Raw genomic sequence first — 16,130 nt, forward strand, 5'->3', positions numbered from 1 at the left:
TTAAGCCCTCTATATGCACTCTCTCCCCATCTCTTGACTTTTGAAATTAGCCTGGATGGGATCGCTACAGAACCAGGCCAGAGTGGGCCTTCAGCCCTCTCTGCTATCCCAGCAATGGGTTTCTTCCAACTCTCCTAATTCTTCAGCTAGACCCAAGTGCCAGGAGACCCTTAGATACATTTGTGCACGTTCCTTTTGCAGAGAAGTGGGAGCCGACAGGCACATCAAAGGTGTCCTTGTGGTCCAGGGAGCGAGTGTCAGTGCAATGCGATTCGAGGAAGGGGACAAACTGCCATGCATGGAAGAGCCGTGGGTGGGAGTTGAATGTTCCAGAGAAGGCAGTACTGTATCAATAAGGGCTCAGGCTCCGCGTCAGCTGTGCAGTAGAACTTCCGGTGATAACAGACGTGTTCTGAACCTGCACTGTCCTGTGGAGTAGCCTCTGGCCGCCTGTTATGTTGGACCCATGAAATGTTGCTCAAGAAACTGAGGCACTAAACTTTCTAAAATTGATTTTAGAGAGAGAGAGGAAAGGAGAGAGAGAAACACGGATTTGTCATTCCTCTTATTCATGGTTGATTCCCATGTGTACCCTGACAAGGGATCGAATGCACAACCTTGGCATATTGGGATGATGTTCTAACCGACCAAGCTACCCATTCAGGGCTGAGGAACTGAGCTTTTAATTCATTTGAATTTAAATAACCACATGGGGGTCGTGGGCTCCCTGTCAGACAGGAGGAGTGTATCACATCCCAATGCCGCCACTTTGGGGAGATCCCAGGCAACTGACTGAGCCTCTCCAGGCCTCAGTTTCCTCACCTGTAAAACAGGAAGATCAAGTGGTGACTGTGGGGATTCCAGCCAGTAGCACACAGAAAGCACTTGAAACAGTGCTTGGTGGACAGTCCCTGGTATCCAAGTTCATTCAGTCCTTATACCAAACCTACGCGGGAGGAATCGTGTTCCTGTTTCACAGAGGGAGAAGCCAAGGCTCATAAAGGGTCCCCTACTCCAAGAGGTGCAACAGCAGCCAATCCAGTTATTTTAGCCCCCTAGTCCACACGCTTTCTAGTACACCATGCCAACTCTCTCAACACTTTGTAAAATAATATTTCTCTCTCTCCCAGGTGAGATAGGACACATTAATCTTGGGTGAGATGATGTCTTAAATCTTTTAAGTGTGCATATATGCTCGGGGGATGATTTTTTGCCTTTAGAATACATTTTCTGAAATTCACAATAAATATTGGTTTCAGTGATCTCTCACCTGTGAAGCTTTCTGTATTGTTTCTCATGGCCTGTGACGTCTAATAGCCTTTGCAGACAGGGCCTTGCTTGACCCGTACCAGCTTTCATTCACAGCCTGTGTGTGGCCTTACGGATGTACCCCAGGCAGATGGGTCGACTTGCAGTCCTTGGACAAGCCTTCAGGTTTCCACTTCTCCTGCCTGGAACATCCATCATTCACTTCTCTACCTTTTTTTTTCTTTACAATAGTTTTAAAAATTTAACCAAAAGTGTGTGTGTATTTTGCCTTCAGTATTATTTTGTGTTAGTTCCAGGTGTACAGCATCGTTGTCAGACAGTCATATACTTTACAAAGTGTTCCCGTGATACACCCAGTGCCCACCTGAAACCGTACACGGTTATTACAGCTTCTCCACCTCTCTTAGCTGACCTTCAGGTCCAGCCCATATGGCACCCATTCCCTGTGGTCTGCCCCCACCGCCCCAGCCTGTGCGCCACCCTCACGCCTTTGACAGCGCATCTCCCTTCCGAAGTCACCCAGTGGCCCAGAGCGTAAACTTCCCTTGAGTTGGCATTTGCCCTTGCCTGTAGTTTTTCATACCAAATGGCCTGTGACAGCTGAGGATCTGGGCTCCTTATTCGTTTAGGTGTGTCCAGGACCTCACACAGGGTTGGCTACCAGCAGAACACTCAGAGACTGTTCATGGATTCTTCGGATGACGCTGTTGGCAACCGTGTCTGCTGGTGATGTCTCTTTTATGATTGGCTTCAACAGACAAATCAGTATCTCCAAGTGATCCCCTTACGTGGCAGGCTACATTACAGTGAGCAGGACCTTCTTAGGTCCCCTGGTTTATCCCTACGTTACCGATGAGGCACGTGCCACAGTGTGAGGTCATGGGGAAAGGGCGTCCTGAAAGCCCGTCCTGCTACTGGGGCTTCTGTGGTCCCCCGCCACTCCAGGATGTTAGCTGTCCTAAGACAGGGGCTTTGTTGTTGTTTTCCTGTGTTCACTGCCTTGTACTCCAAGATCAAGGACAGGGTCTGGCACAGAGTGGGCACATGATAAGTAGTTAGGACGAGGCCGGCACTTCGCTCTGCTGACACTGTGGCACAGAAAGTAGGAACCAGCTTCTGAAAGCTGGGCCCCGGGATAAAGGCTCTACCCCTTTGCCTCTTATTCTTTCGGGAAAGATTGGGGTCTGGGTGATGTCCATGTCTAGACTCCGACAGAGGTTGGCAGAAACCTGGCAGGCTGTCTTTCTAGCTTGAGAGTGTGGGTCACCCTCAGAGAGGTCTCCCAAGGGGAGGCCCCCCTGAGGAGGGTTTGAAAGCACAAAAGGAGAAAAGAAGGAAGGATAAGAGGAGGATAGGCCTTTGAGAGAGAAAAAGGGATGACTGAACATAACAAATGACAGTAATAACAATAACATCATTGTAATAACAAGAGTTGATCATGAGGACAGGAGCGATAGGAATGGCCTGCTATCCGAGTAATTACTTTACAGCTCTACCCAGAGTTTCACAGTGTTTTAGCACATTCACACCTGCTAGCTACTCTATGAGGTAGCAACTCAGGTTCACTGGTTTACAGAGGAATAAATCAAGACTCACAAAGGGTGGGTCTGCAGCTGACCCAGGGATGGAGAAGGGATATCTAGGATTTGAATCCAGGGGTGTCTTCCTCTAGAGCCAGGAAGAAAGAAGTAGGAAAGGACGAAGGAGACAAATGTTCATTGCATGTGTCTAGTGTGCGGGGTGGGGTCTGAGTCCCTGCGTGTGCGAGGGCAGTTCTGCTTCTATGCCGCCTTCCAGAGTAATGTCATCATCTATCTCATTCGCAGTGGGAGAATTTAGGCTTCGTGAAGGTTTCAAGGTCATACCGATAGTAGATGGCAGAAGCTTAGATTCCAGCCCGCATCCCTTTGACTATGAAATGTGGGTGACTTCCGCTGCTCAAAGGAAGGTTCAGGGAATTGCAGGTGTAGGGATCATAGAAGAGTTCACATTGTGGATCCCAGATCAGGATACAGTTGTTCCCAGGGACCTCATCTCAGCACAGCTGCTTCAACACCCTGCTCTTGTGCAGATGTGGGCTGCCTGGGCCAAGGGCGCCGCTGGGGAAAAGCATCACTCTGGAAGGTCTCTGTCCCTCGCAGGAATCTGCTGATGAGGTGGTGAACGCGTCAGTCAGCTGTGTCCATTGGGTATTTTGCAGGCAAAGCCCCGGTTTGCATATGTGGTCACTGCCCCTACTTCTGAGTTCTAGAGGGCGGGCCAGAGAGAAAGGTCACTCTTGTCCTTAAGAATCAGAGTCCTCATTTGAGCTGGAAGGCCAGCAGGACACTGTTAAAAGCATCAGCAATTGTTGTCCTTTCGTTCCTTGCATGTGTCAGTGCTTTGCGTAAATGGAGCCGGAGGCGGCTCTGGCAAGAGTACTGCCTGCTCTTCAGAAGTAAAGAGGCGGGAGCTGATCACTCAGTGGTTTCTCAGTGTTTGCTCCCCAAAGTTACAGGTGTGGATCAGAGACCCTGTGACCTACAGTGAGGACCCAGGGACCGTGCATGCTGTGTGGCCACCCTGGCATTGAGTGGGGCTCCCTGCAGGTAAAGTGACTCCTACTCACGTGTCTTGGACACATTTCAGAACACAGAGATCTTAATTAGGAAAGCTGGACAAAATGAGGAAGCAGGGAAAGGGAGGAAAAACAAAACAAAACAAAACAAAAACCCTTGTTTTATGAACTTGGGAAAGCCTTGTTGTTTTAATACAAGATGTTTTTAAGTGAAAAATCACTCCTCTGACCTTTCTTCAATACGCTAGCCTGGTCAAACTGCCATTAACTGCTGCTTAGCTATTTCTACCCAAGGGTTTCGGTGACCAGGCACAAAGTTTGCACATGGTGACTGCCTTCTTGATTAACCCATGAACATCTCAGGGCTCCCAGGGAACAGCCCAGAAGAAGGCTGGAGGCTAAGACATCTGCTTTAATGTGAGTATTACGAAGCTGAGTGATTTCCAAATTTCAGAGCTTCACTCCACATTTGACTATATATCCCAGTTCCACTCTGGAGCCTGTAGAGAGGGCATGTATGGGTTTGAACTAACTGGACTTGTGGTCTTGGTCTTGGATGTCTAGTCGCTACTCAGGCAGTTGTGGAGCACTGGATTTACAGCAGACGATTTCCTTTTCCTGCTCTAGAATCATCCTGTCTCAGTATTCTGGTCTAGAACTGGAAGTGTTTCAGTGCTCAGCACACTTCTCTAGAACTGGCAGTGCCTCTGGGCTCTGAAATAAAAATCGCAATGCTTCAGGCTGGCAGTGCCTCAGGATTTTCATGCAACGCCGGCCGTATTTCTGGGTTCCGATCTGGAGTTGAGTGAATCATGCGGTTGAACTAACAGCCGCCTTCCCATCTGGTCTGATCTACGTGGCTTTTCCATCCTGATCTAGAATTCATAAGATTTCATTCATTGCTTTCAATATCAATGTTTAAAAAAGAGATTTGGAGACGCAGAAAGTTAGCGATGTGTTAAAGTAAAACAAAACAATGGGCCCAGAAATCTGTGTGCAGCAAGATTCCACGCCTCAAACTTTATCCTTCATGCCTCTGCTCTTGACATCATCTTGGAAGCTGGGTTTGTCGTGGGTCATCTGTGGCCCTGTTTCCCCCTTCTCTTGCCTTTTTTTCCCCTCTAGCCCCTGCTCTCCAGAGCCAGCTTGACGTTGAGACTCTGTGTTTCAGACCTGGCCCTCGGGTATAGATTACCTAGGTAGCTCTTCCCCCATGCCCCTCAAGCACAAAACCTACCTCCAAGTTGTTCCGTCAGTGTTTGCTCCTGATCTTTGACCCTCTACCCCACCCCCTCTGTTCATCTGGGAGCTCTTCAGGAGAAGGGATTTCTATCTTTCCTGCCTTTTTCCCCTCTGGGATCCATTTTCTCATGTAGATCATGGAGAATAAAGAATCTAACACATAATAAGTGCTATGTAAATGTAGATTGAATGACTGAATGGATGAGTTAATGAATAAGAGAAAAATTGGGGCTTTTTCTGGGAAAAATCATCTGGGTCTTTCAAAAACAAAGAGAAATCTCTGGAAGCCCCCAAACCTCGGCCTCTCACCCCTTAAGAATTTTGAGAAGGTCCCACAGCCCACTGTCCTAACCCCGTCAGCCTCTTACTGCTGGAGAAGGCACGTCTGCCATGAAGTCACCCACAGACCATCTGGCTGGGGATCCCGTGTTCCTCTTCTGCTGCAGGAGATTACGTAAACTGGACAGCAGCCTCCAGATGTTAGCAGTTTCTGCTCATTTTTTCCTCCCTTTTCAACAACAATAATAATAATTAAAACAAACACAGGCCTCATCCCCTGCCCGCACCCCTGAAATTACAAACAGGTGGGCCCAGATGCCCTTCCCTCTTCAAAGGCCTCCTCGTCTCTAAGCAGAGCAACGGACCTCTGGCAAGGTCTGCCCTACTCTGAGCCAAAAACCAGGCCAGCGGCCCTGTGACTTGGGCCCCAGGCCCCAGAGAAGGAACATGGCCATGTCATGAGAAGTCCCCGCGCTGGACTTTCCCTCTCTCCCCGCTCCCACCCCCAAAGCCTTGGCCTCCAACTTAAATGGGTGTATTTTGAAGAACTAGGTGGCTTAAGAGATTAGTAATGAGATCCCAAGTCTTTCACTGCTGGGTCAGGAGTTCAGAGGCGGGCCTGGGTGACTAGTGAATGGCATAATTACAGAGACTGGAGCAGGCCTGCGGAGGGCCCATGTGAAATGAGCCCTGCCCGGCCTTTCCAGGGAGGAGCTGTCAGCAGCACAAAAGCCCGCCGCCACATCCGACACTAATCACTCTCCCTTGTTGCAGGATTTACTAGCTGGGGCAGCGCGAGCCCCCCGCCTAGTGCCTCCTCCAAACAGGTCTCTGGGTCTCCTCTCTGGAAGATAGGGAGACATTGCTGACCCCATGGGGTCGAGTTGTGGGAACTAGCATTTCCTACGGTGTAAACTGGTGACCAGTGTCATTATTTTAATGATTGCCACCACTGCAAATGGTGATTAGTTCTTCCCCTCTCCTGGCCTCAGTTTCCCCATCTGGAATTGGGTGACATGAAATCTCCCCTTCACGAGAGTTAGTGGAGGAGAAAGCAGCTGGGTGCTTGTCATCATCCTCATGATCACTGTTTGCATTGTGGGGGCCTCCGTTTCCTCCCCTGTAGAAGAGCAGACAGACTGGAGTGACACAGGCAGGCGACAGACCCAGGTTTGAGCTCTCCTGACAGGTTTGGCTTTGGCGTACCCTCCGCCCCCGCCCCCGGCTCACAAGGGTATGCGGATCTGCACTTGGCACACAGTTGCTGGTGATGATTGCGGGTTGAAACGATGGCTCAGAGAACGTGGGTTTGCCACCTATCGTGGGTGCTCTGTCAGGCCTCTCGCATTGGCTTTTTCCTTTGAAGAGGGTTGGGATGTCTGAATTCTGTCCCCTAGAAATCCAGACCCTTTGTCTGTGAAATTAAGCAATTGCACTGGCAGTCCCCAAGAATCAGTTCTGTGATTCCAGATCCTCTCTCTTCTAAGGACTTGTTTCTCCTCCTGTACGAATGTTCATGTGCAGTAGAACCGTGATGTCTGTAGTGATTCCTTTGCTCCGTTCCCTTTGAAAGCCTAGGCTCTTTCTGTGTGATGGTTTGATCAGGCCAAGAGTATGCACCCCTGATCACAGGATTCCAGACCTGCGGGAAGGTACAGGCTTGGAGGGTGTTACACCCCTTAGGAGTGTAAAAGTGTGTTAGGGACAGACCCCAGAAGGAAATGAGGTGCCAATCACCCCAGCTGAGGTCCAAGGCTGGAGGGCATCGGATGCCAAGCTATCTTATCTGGAACTGTCTCCTGGGTAGAGGCCCTGAGGTCTGCTGCTATTTCCAGGACCGTGGGTGGAAGGAAGGAGGCCTTCTCTTCTCCACACACCGGGCCCTGTGAGCAGGAAATGCTTCTTGACTTGATTGTCAGTGCCTGCCAAATAATAAATCCTGAAATTGAAAGAAAGGCAATCCACTCCTCCCCCGCCCCTCCCTCCATCTCTTTAAGGCAGGCATCAAAGAGGAAAGCTGCTCTGGAGGCCTGGGGAAAGTGATAATTGTTTCTAATGGCGGTGTAAGAAAGCCTGCGATCCGTCTCTATCTCCCTCTGTCTCTCTCTGTCTGATTCTCTTCTTTCTCTCCATTGTGATCAAGTGTGTAAAAAGGACATTGGAGAAGGGGATTGAAGGGGTGTGTGTATGTGTGTTGTGTTCTGTATTTTTAAGTCCCCAGTTACCCTCTAAGTTTTCTAGGTTCCAGGAGGTCAATTTGGAATAAGGGACATAGGAAAGAGGTCAGGGTGGGGGGAAGAAGAACCCAGGTGGGAGAGGACTCCAGGACTCCTCAGCCTGGTGGAGAGGCTCTGAACCTGGAATTGGAGCCCTTGGGTCGCATGTGTTCATTCATGCGTTATTTGAGATAAGGCACCTGAAGTACTTGTTAGAAAGCCTAATCTACAGCAAAGGATCAATAACATTATTGTTATTGTTGTTAGTTCATTTTTTTTTACTCAGCTAATATTTGCTCAGTGCCTACTTCAGGCCTTCCTCTGCTGTTAATACCGAAGATGTAACAAACAAGATCCCATCCTTCTTCTCAGCCAAGTTCAAGAATTGCAAATAGGCTCACTTCCCGGGTCAGCCCTGACCAATCATGAATGGCTCATGGTAGCCTTTTGTCGAGATGGATTCAGAGGTCTACACTCCTGGAAAGAGCAGGTACTGTTTAATTAATGACATCTGTCCTGGGCAAGAGATGGGGGAGGGGCAGTGCTGAGGCCACACGTCCTTGAAGCTCATGCACAGAGACAGGTGGACCTACGAGAAGCCCCGAGACAGGCACATTTCACAAAGGGTATGGCCAAGGAAGTCCAGCCAGGGGATGGGAAGACAATGGACGTTGGAGTCAGACCACTTGGCCCTGACTCCTAACCCATGGGGGAACTACCAACACCTTCCAAACCTCAGACTCCTTATCTCTAACGTGGGGACAAAAATGTTTCCTCCTCAAGGGGCTTCTGAGGACCAGATGAGGTCCTTTGTGGGAAGCACCCTCACTGGTAGGCCATCTTTAAGACTAGGTGCCCTTTCGTTCCCCTACAGGAGTGCTAAGGAGGGAGCAACATATTCTAGCTTGACAAAAGGGGCTTTATTTTACCTGGGCCACTCTACATGCCTCTCTCCCAAGGCTCTTTACAGCCAGGGCCTGCCGGCTGCCTTCTAGCAGGCTTTCCCTCCTGTAGTTATCATACTCAGCAACTCTGCCTCTCTTGCCGCCTTGCAATTCTTTGGAATATAACTTGGCCTTGGACCTGCAAGCTGGAGGTTAAAATGCAGCCTAAGGAGAAATATTGGGAAACACTGCCTGGTGCGTGTGTGCGCGCGCGCGTGCCTGAGTGGTGCGTTTATGTGTATTGTTACTGTCAGCATGAATCCCCACACTCGCCCCTCCCTATTCCCTTTCCTCTTTTTTTCTTTGAGGCCCATACCCAAGTCCCTTTGGGTTGAAAGAGGAAATTGGAGAGGATGGGCTAGAGGTTTGACAAGCACTTCCTCCCTCCTGTGATTGACAAAAGGGCATGTAAATCTGGAAAAGCGAAATTCAATAGAAACCTCATGGCATCTCCCCTGTGTGAGAAAATACCAGAACCCCCGCTTCCCCGTTCTCCCTCCATCTCCCCGCCTTTGTGTACATCGTGTGTGGGTGGAAGATAAACTGGATTTAAAAAACCCTTTGAAAGCAAGACATCGTTAACTCCTCTAATTGAAAGCAGTCTTCAGCAAAGGAGGGGGTTTGGAGGAGGCGGGTGCTGGAGGTAGTGGCTGGCGGTACATGGAGTGGACAAGAGTCCCCAAGTCCTGGGGCCCCAGAGGCCTCTCCTGCTGTCATCCTGGGCACCCCCAGGCACCACCAGACACCCTGGCCCATCCTGGAGGAGCTTTCAGCTTATCTTGAAGATGGTCTGTCCCCTCTGGGCTCTGTCCCCATCTATCTATCAGATTCCTTGGCTGGAATTGCATCTCTGAGGACTCGCCCAGCTCAAACATCCAGTGCTCTCAAAGCTCTGGGCAAATATTCCAGCTCTTTTGCAGCACATACAAGAAGAAAGGAAAAAGAAAACAAAACAGAAAATCCGTGGCTGGAATGGATGCAGTCAGCGTTTGCTATGCCTCCTGGTGTCTCAGACAGAAAAGGTGGCTGTGAAAGTAGCCTCCCACCTCAGAGTATCAGAGACCTGGGACTCATGAGTCGACACAGAGGCTGACAGCAGGATCACACTTCATGGCAGAGTCAACCCTTTCTCCAGCGCAGTCACTGGGAAGAGGCTGGAAACCAAAAGCTGGCAGACAGTCGGAACTGAAAAGCCCTTGGGAGATTCATCTCGCTCTCTCCCCTAGAGGTGGGAAGGCTGAGGGTCAGAAGTCAGTAATTGGGTCATTTTTGGGAGGCAGACCCCTGCCCTGGCCATTCAGGGCTCTTGTGGCCACATCGCCCTGCCCAGGGCAGACCGATGAGGGCCTGCTTTGGTCTGCTGAAGCTACTTCTGCTCAGGAGCCCAGGGGACAGCCACAAGGGGAAATCCCAAGTCCATCCTCCATAACAGCCCTTGGAGATACGGAGGCGAGCCCTGGAGTTTGTACTTGGATTTGAATCCTGGTTCTACTAATTAGTTGTGTGACCTTAGGCAAATTGCCTTATCTAATATAAAGTGGGTATCATGATAGTACCTACCTCACAGCATTGCTGTGAGGACTGCATGGCCGAGTGCATAAAGAGTCTTTCAAGGCCCTGGCTGGTGTAGCTCAGTGGATTGAGCAAGAGCCTGCGAACCACATGATCGCGGTTCGATTCCCAGTCAGGGCACATGCCTGGGTTGCAGGCCAGTTCCCGGCAGGGGACACACCAGAGGCAACCATACATTGATATTTCTCTCCCTCTCTCCTCCCCTTCCCCTCTAAAGATAAATAAATAAAATCTTAAAAAAAAAAAAAAGAGTCCTTCAGTCAGAGCCCAGCTAGACTCAATACATGCTGCTCACTCTGCTGTCGTTCCTCCTGTTCCCTGAGCAACTGCTGTGTTCCATGGGCTGGGCGATGTGCTAGGATTATTGGAAGATAAACAAAACATGGTTCTCACCTTGGAAGTCTTCAGAGTTTAAAGGGATACGACTGGACTCTAAAGAGCCATAATCCAACTTGACAAGTGCTGGAACTGACGTATATAGAAAGAGCTACATGGACACATAAAAGAGAGCAGTGAATTCTGCCTGGGGGTGTGCAAAGGCTTTCAGGGGAGGAGGGGTATGTGCAACTGGTTTTGAAGTGTCGCCATGTTTCACGAAATGGTCAGCCCTGAGCAGTGGAGGGGCATAGGCTGGTGCAGGGAGAAGTCAGGGCGTACACAGCGTGGCGCAGAGTCTGTGGCATGTGGAAGAAAGAGTGGTCCAGTGAGGAGGGGGCACCGCTGTGTACATGCATGGACACCTGAGTGTGGCTTGTGCAGGGAAACAGCTGGCGGCGAAGGCAGAGACGTGCTGAAATGGCTGCGTCTAGGAAACTGTCCATCCTGCGGTCCAGGGGAAGCCATGGAGGGAATGGTAAATAGTAGCAGGGTGATAGGATTGGTTTTTCACTTTGGGAAGTTGCTTATTATGTGTGGAATGACTGGCGGCCCACAGAGTGGTAATTGGTGCTTTCTTCTCCATCAGAGGAAGCGGGTGTTTTGACCGAGGCAAGCAACAATCGTGGTACTTGGTGATGGAGTCCACAGGACGTGAAATCATAGGGATCAAGTTTCATCCACAGCTGGAGACATGACCTTGAGAGAGTTATTTTAAGCCTCTGTGCCTCATTCCCTCATCACAAAAATGGGATGATGATTTCAACCTCACAGACTGATTATGAGAATTAAATGATACTGTGATCATGAGACCCTTGGTGGACACGATTACTGTGGGTGCCCTTAAGTAGCCGGGGCACTTAGAGATTATTTAATACAAGCACTGCATTTCACAGTTGGCAAAATTGGTGTGCAGCTAATAAGTGGCACAGCTAGGGGTGACCCAGGCCTTCTCTTTCTCATGAGTGGTCATTGAAGTAAGCAGGCATCTCTGAACATGGTGGAGGGGAGGACCTAAGGGAGGTGCTCAAGATAAGAGGCCTCCTTCAAGGCCAAGAGGGGAGGTGTTGCTCGCCCCTTGGCTCCCACAGGAGCCAAAATGGAGATAAGAGGCCCTGACCTGCTCAGCCTCCATCAGTGACCTAGGGCTGAGTTTCTTGGAGAAGAGAGAGGCCTCGGTACCACATTCCTGTCTGCTGTTTGTGCCATAAATTCTCAGGGGAAGAGGGAGGACTCTCACTAGAGATGGTTCTACCCAACCAAGGTAGGGTTGACGGGGTGCAAAACAGAGGTGAGGATAGGGCTTCACATTTTGTATTTTCATAAGAATTTTGCCGCTTACTTCCTGTGTTATACTGTGCGAAACACCTACCTCCCTTGACCACTGAAAGTGGAATCGTCCCAGAACAGAACCTGTTTTCAAGTTCCCAGAAAGAGTAGGAGAAAGTGCAGCCAGGCATCTCCCCCTGGCTGTTGGGAGGAATGGTTCAAAGGCAAACTGGGCTGTCTCTAAGTGAAGCTGAGTTCTGTCCATGAAATAGGCAGGAAGATGCTGGGTCATCCCCCCTCCAAACCTGACAAGACCTCACCTAAGCGAGGGTGCTTGCCCCACTCAACCACATCCACTCCTTGCCTAGCTGTGTTACATAAGTGTCCCTTCCCCCTTCACTAGATCATGTATTTATTAATGTGTTCATTCAGTTCATGAACATGAGTATCTTGATCACGGAAAATATTTGTTTTATTTCATTTTATTGTGATAAAACCCATAACAAGAGATGTACCCTCTGAAGTCTTTATAATAGACTGTTGTCGACTATAGGTACAATGTTGTACAGCAGCTCTCTAGAACTTTATCAATTTCTTTAATTGAAACTTTATGCCCATTGATTAGCAACTCCCTTTCCCGCCTCCCCCAGCCCCTGGCCGCTACCGTTCCATTCTTTGACTCTCTGAATTTGACTGTTTTAGATACTTCATATAAGGGAAGTCATGTAATCTTTGCCATTTTGTGACCGCCTTATTTTACTCAGTATAACGTCCTCAAGGTGAATTTCCATTGCCTTAACTGGCAGGATTTCCTTCTTTCTGAGGCTGGGTCATACTCCCTTGTATGCATATACCACATCTCGTTTATCAGTGTATCTGTGGGTGGGCCGTTATGATGTTTCTACACGTTGGCGATTGTGACTGATACTGCTATGAACGTGGAAATAGGTGATGCAGAAAGGTAGCCAGCACAAACCCTCCTCTTCATCTCTCTAGGGGCACCTGGAGCCTAGGTGCTGCAAGTGTTTCTCGGACCCCCTTGCTGTGTACCCCTAAGACAGCGAGTGATGTAAAGGGAGGGATCAGATCTTGTTTATATCAGTGTGACAAAGAAGATAAAAATGTTCAACCCCCTGACATCTCCGGGCCTGGGGGGCTGGGTGGAGCCCTTGGAACCACCGGAAAGGTTTGTGCGCCCAAGAGCAGAGAATCGAAGGGAAAGCAGAATGGCTCTACATGAGTTTTCAAAGAGGTGCGGATTGGGAGGGAGACAAGGTCGGGAGAGACCGGGAAGGTCATGGAGCGAGTGACACTGAAGAAACTGGAGGAAGGGAGGCAATGAGTGGAGAGAAACTTGGGGTGCAGCTGGGGGACCTTGAGGCCGCGTGGGGTGCGTGATGTAACTCTCCTGCTTGTTCTTCCATGGGCTCTTCAGTATAATGTACCTGGTTTTAGCGTGCTTTATGGGGTTGGGTTTGCTGTTTTGTAAGGTGCAAAAAGAGGGGTGGATGAAAACTGAGCATCCCCATGGAATTAGTTGCCTCGGGTTCACTCTTGCATCCTTGGTGAACAACCTTAAGGCCATGGGTGAGCCTCTTTTTCTCCCAGGGCTCCAGAGCCCCTTGTGCCATGTACCTTCAAGAAGTGGCTACTGACTGAGCAAATCCGTGCAAGGTCTATAAAAGCAGGAGGCTTAGGACAGTCTGCTCCCCTGCAGCCCCCCCACCTCCCCAGGAGCTTAGATGGTTTTGAGATCAACTGGGGCTTTGGTCAAAGGTTCGGCTGGATTTGTTTGTTCCTCGCTGATCTGCTTGACTGTCCCTGGTCAGGGTCCCGGCCAGCCTGAAGCAAACACAAAAACTAAATAGGAAACTAGGCGAATAAAACAACAGCAGCGTGTTCTTCTAAAGCCCCGTCTCGTGCTGATAGGGCTGATGAGATAAGAGGAAATTGTATTTAAGCGGTAAGAGGGCTTTTGTTCATGTTGGAGACTTCTCTAACCACGAACACTTTAGCTGCGGAGGTGAGCCCCCCGCCCCAGGCCACCCCAGCCCTGCAGAGATGTGCCCCACCACACTCTGCTGGGAGACAGGCAGCTAAGAACACGAGGGGAAAGAATTCCACAAGGATACATGTCGAATTGCTGGCCTGGATTTCAAAATGCCACAGATAGTTTATGCAAAGGCTTGCACTGTTGTAAAATGTAACACAATCCACCAGCAGATCTGCCAAAGCTCGGTCCCAGTTGTTTTTGAGAAACATAAATAAACTTGAAAACATCTTCCAGCCCATAATGTGACTGTGCTTTACCCGTAGTCTCCTGGGTGTTGGTCTTCTAGAGATCTGCATACGTGAAGCCCTCACCTAATCCCTGGCCAATGAGATGGTTGATTCTTGGGACCTTCACTTTCCTTAAGAAGTTACCTGTGGCGTTCAGGAAAACAATACTGTATTTCTGGGACCCACCGATGTCTCGGGAGGTGGAGGGAAACTTTGGCAATGGACACATTTCAATGCTTTTCAACATTTTTAAAGCAGTGAAGCTCTTTTGTTCAATTGACAAGGCAGCTCAATATCTAAAACAGACGATGCTCTGATGATGCTCTGGTTGAAACAGTGGAGCAGAAACTAAGCAGATTTCCCCCCCGTCCTGACCTCCAGGCTGACAGCTCCAAGGGACCCTAGGAATTCTTAAGTGATACCTTGAAAACCTATGATACAATCCAACATTCAAATGGGAAAGATGAACCCAAGGTCCAGACGGGTGAGATAACTAGTCCATCATTACACATCAAGTTTTGACAGAGCTTGGACCAGAACCAGGCCTTCTTCCAAAGCCAGCTCCCCAGTGCAGAGCTCTTGGGTGACAGTGTGTGATTCCCCAAAGTTGGTAAACGCAACTGTCTTCCTTTGAGATTTCAAGAATAAAGTGATGCAAATGTCAACATTGAGGGAAACTAGATGAAGGGCATAGGGAACTCCCAGTGTTATCTTTGTAACTTTATGTAGAAAAAAATTACTCTAGAACCAAAGGTTATTGCTTTAAGAAGCATCAGTGCTTGCGGTTGTAGATTACAATGCAGTCAAGTATTTTATCTCGACTTTGGTTAGTGAGTTTGATGTGTAACTTTTCCACTTCATTGTGAATTCTTCTTCTCTTATCTATATGAATCCTTGGGTATAGTCTTGCTCTGTGTGATTTTTTTTAAATAAATGACACTGAAATGTGCCTATCCACTAGGTCTTGGTCTTTGTAATCCACTCAGTGTTATGCTTTTGCAATCTCTCCACGTCGATGTCTATGAACTCACAATCAGGGCTGCACTTTGTCTGGCCAGGACCCATACCAAACAGATGTTAAATATTGTTCATATCATCCCTGTATATGAATCTCATTCGGTGCTCTTAAGTAATAAGTAATATTCTTACAGGGTCCCATCATGTAAATATGTTGTTGTGTTTTATGCATTTCTTCCCCAACGGGTGAACATATAAACTATTTCCAATCTTTTGCTATTATAGATACTGATGGAATGGATATTCTTGATCCTTGAGTATTTCAATCCTCGGTAGGTCAGCCTCTCTTTAGATGAGTGGACTGAGACCTGTAGATGTGGAAAAACAAGCCCAAATTCACAGGGAGGAGCCACATTAGAGCTCAGAGGAAAAGCACTAATGTGGGATGACCTCCTACTAATGTTCTGACCAATCACAAGAGCGACTCGGCTCTTCCTATACTTTCCCATCAGAGCCCTTTTCTGTTCTGCAATTACAGTTACGCATGCATATGCGATTACTTGATGAAAATCTGCACACGTTGTCTCTCTAAGCTCCTCACCATCTGTCCTGTCTACCGTCTTATCTCACAGTGCTTGGCAAACAGCAGTTACTCAATAAAATAAATATTATTTGAACAAATGAATGAACCAGCGAATGAAAGGGCATTTGGATACAACACAAACCCCCTATGTTTGAAGAATCCTACTTGTCTATGTATGCTTTGCGTTTCTTTTAACACCACTGAGAGTATCATTGAGAATGAATATGTGTGTATGTGTTTGTGCATGTATGTTTACATGTATTTATAGGAAGTGATGGAGCTGATTTTCTTTGGGAGAAGCCAATGCTCATACTGTCATAGTCTTGCTGTGTCATTCATGTGACCCCAAGAACAATTTACAGATTTATTCTAAAGTGGTCTACTTGGTATGTAAGAGTCTATGAGGTTTAACCCCCACCCACCCACCCAACCCCCCGCCTGCCTTTTCTGCCACTTTCCCCAAGGTCTAATAATACCAGGCAGCCTATCACGACTTAACCATTCTGGATTTCTGCTTTCCTCTGAGCCTCTGCTTCTGTTCCCTCTGTCTGCAAAGCCCTTCCCTTATCCTCTACCCTATTCTTCCA

The 16,130-nt window shown here is 48.6% G+C and overlaps 1 protein-coding gene across 1 annotated transcript in view; it reads left to right on the forward strand.

The window, feature by feature from the left end:
- Positions 1-16,130, forward strand: part of PAPPA (pappalysin 1) — a 224,054-nt gene that overhangs the window by 137,957 nt on the left and 69,967 nt on the right.

The sequence above is a fragment of the Sturnira hondurensis genome, unplaced genomic scaffold (assembly GCF_014824575.4).
Source record: "Sturnira hondurensis isolate 20B ecotype Veracruz unplaced genomic scaffold, ASM1482457v3 Scaffold0010448, whole genome shotgun sequence".
NCBI lineage: Eukaryota > Metazoa > Chordata > Mammalia > Chiroptera > Phyllostomidae > Sturnira > Sturnira hondurensis.